The sequence below is a fragment of the Metopolophium dirhodum genome, chromosome 1 (genome assembly GCF_019925205.1).
Source record: "Metopolophium dirhodum isolate CAU chromosome 1, ASM1992520v1, whole genome shotgun sequence".
Classification (NCBI taxonomy): Eukaryota; Metazoa; Arthropoda; class Insecta; order Hemiptera; family Aphididae; genus Metopolophium; species Metopolophium dirhodum.
The window spans coordinates 159,079,419-159,082,208 of NC_083560.1; the positions used below are offsets into that span (position 1 = coordinate 159,079,419).

General features: G+C 62.8%; 2 non-coding genes across 2 annotated transcripts in view; both read left to right on the top strand.

The window, feature by feature from the left end:
- The first annotated feature begins 2,107 nt into the window (after positions 1 to 2,107).
- LOC132937593 (5.8S ribosomal RNA) lies at positions 2,108 to 2,265 on the top strand. The gene has a single exon (XR_009663716.1). It is a non-coding gene; the product is annotated as a 5.8S ribosomal RNA (ribosomal RNA).
- A 371-nt stretch (positions 2,266 to 2,636) lies between these two features.
- The window catches only part of LOC132937687 (large subunit ribosomal RNA), a 4,195-nt gene continuing 4,041 nt past the window's right edge, over positions 2,637 to 2,790 (top strand). Inside the window, exon 1 of the ribosomal RNA XR_009663783.1 lies at positions 2,637 to 2,790. This exon is cut by the window's right edge and continues 4,041 nt beyond it. This is a non-coding gene — a ribosomal RNA (large subunit ribosomal RNA).

Sequence of the window (2,790 nt, forward strand, 5' to 3'; positions counted from 1 at the left end):
CAATTGGAGGGCAAGTCTGGTGCCAGCAGCCGCGGTAATTCCAGCTCCAATAGCGTATATTAAAGTTGTTGCGGTTAAAAAGCTCGTAGTCGGATCTGTGTCTGGGCGGTGCCGGACCACCCTGGCGGTCCGTCGTGTCGCGGCCGGCCGTGTCGCGGGACCACGTGTCCCGTCGGCGCGGTCGTCGTCGCGCTCGTCAGCCGTCTCGGGGTGTTAGTTACCGGCACGTCGGCCGGACGTATTGTCGGCAGGCGGACACGTGTCTCGGGCTTCCGGCGCGCCGCGCGGCCACGCGTCGCGCGGCCGTCGGGGTTCGACGACGGCGGCCGCCTACTCCAATCTTGCTGCGCGGTGATCTTCACCGATTGCCGTCGGCGGGCCGACACGTTTACTTTGAACAAATTAGAGTGCTCAAAGCAGGCTCAAATCTGGCGGGGCGGCTTCACGGCCGTCTCGTCAAAAGGCCCTGAATACTGGTCGCATGGAATAATGGAACAAGACCTCGGTCCCGCGCATCTCCGCCCTTCGCGGGCGCGCGAAATCGCCCTCCGGGGCGTTTCCGTGCGCGGGCCGCCGGGCCGCGGGCGCCAGTCGCCCGCGCGTCCCGCCGGGCCGGTTTTCGGGACCGGAGGTAATGATCAACAGAGACGGGCGGGGGCATTCGTACCGAGACGTTAGAGGTGAAATTCTTGGATCGTCTCGAGACGAACTGACGCGAAAGCATTTGCCAAGTACGTTCTCGTATGATCAAGAACGAAAGTTAGAGGTTCGAAGGCGATCAGATACCGCCCTAGTTCTAACTGTAAACGATGCCAGCTAGCGATCCGCCGGCGTTTCATTAACGACCCGGCGGGCAGCTTCCGGGAAACCGAAGCTTTTCGGTTCCGGGGGAAGTATGATTGCAAAGTTGAAACTTAAAGGAATTGACGGAAGGGCACCACCAGGAGTGGAGCCTGCGGCTTAATTTGACTCAACACGGGAAACCTCACCAGGCCCGGACACCGGAAAGATTGACAGATTGAGAGCTCTTTCTTGATTCGGTGGGTGGTGGTGCATGGCCGTTCTTAGTTGGTGGAGCGATCTGTCTGGTTAATTCCGATAACGAACGAGACTCTGTCCTGCTAACTAGGCGGGTAACCCCGGGTCGGCGTGTGCGCGGCGCGGGCGGTTTCGGCCGTCCGTGTTCGCGTACCCGTCGGCTCGGCCCGGTATCCCCGAACGCGTTCGCCCGTCGTCCACGGCGGTCGTCGAGCGCGGCCGCGCCATCCGCGTCCCGGCGTGCGGCGGGCGTGTGTCGGCCGGGGGGCAACCTCCGGTCGGCGCGCGTCCGTCGTGCGTCGGGCTCCGTGGTGAAGCGCGCCGTGTTCGCGGCCGTCGCCGGCGGATCACGATACGTTACTAGGGCTACCGCCGGCTCCCAGGAGCTTAAACTCTTCTTAGAGGGACAGGCGGCGGACGAAAATAGCCGCACGAGACTGAGCGATAACAGGTCTGTGATGCCCTTAGATGTTCTGGGCCGCACGCGCGCTACACTGAAGGAATCAGCGTGTGTTAACATTCCTGGGCCGACAGGCTTCCGGGTAACCCGCTGAACCTCCTTCGTGCTTAGGGATCGTGGCTTGCAATTTTTCCACGTGAACGAGGAATTCCCAGTAAGCGCGAGTCATCAGCTCGCGTTGATTACGTCCCTGCCCTTTGTACACACCGCCCGTCGCTACTACCGATTGAACGGTCGCATTGAGGTCTTCGGAGTGGACGCGCGTTATTCGGCCCCCTCGGGGGCTGGGTCGTCGCGCGATCGCGAAGATGACCGAAATCGGCCGTTTAGAGGAAGTAAAAGTCGTAACAAGGTTTCCGTAGGTGAACCTGCGGAAGGATCATTAGAGACGGGCCCGCGGTACCGGCAGCACTTGCCGGTCTCGCGCGCGCCTAATCCGACCCCGTGGCCGCGTGCGCTCGCGACTAGCTCGCCGACCGCCCGCGCGCCGCGACCCCCGACCGAGCGTCGACCGAAAGATGGTTAACGTCGAAAGACCATACGGGCCCCGCCGTGCGTCCGCGCACGGCGCGTGGCCGGTAGAAGTTTCGTCGACAAAAAAAAACACCCGACCCCGAACAGCGGATCACTTGGCTCGTGGATCGATGAAGACCGCAGCTATCTGCGCGTCGTCGTGTAATCCGCAGGTTATACGAACATCGACCAGTCGAACGCACATTGCGGCCTCGGTGACCCGCGGGTCCCGGGCCACGCCTGTCTGAGGGTCGTATACCGGATACTCGGCCAGACCGATGCGCCGCCGGCAGGCGTCCGACGGCGGCGGCAGTCCTCCCGGGGACTGTCCGCCCGCCCGTCGGCCGCTCCGGTGGTGCGAGATTGGCGGTTCGACCGTGGAAAACCGCGCTCGCGCGGCCGCCTCCGGTCGTCCGCCCAAGTTGTGACGGCAAACAGTCACGGGTTCTCGCGTCGTCAAACGGCACGTCCCCGTCCGCCCGCCGCGCGAGAGCGCGGCCGGGTCGGCTGAGAGTCCACGGACCTCTCCGGCTTCCGAGACGCGGACGCGGACGGTCACCGTACGGGCGGAGCGCGGACCGCAGGCTGCCGTGTAATTTAAAAAAAAAAAAAAACCGATACGTTCCGACCTCAGATCAGGCGGGACTACCCGCCGGATTTAAGCATATTAATAAGCGGAGGAAAAGAAAACAACCGTGATTCCCTTAGTAGCGGCGAGCGAACAGGGAAAAGCCCATCGCCGAATCCCGCCGCGCACTTTTGTGTCGCGGCACCTATGG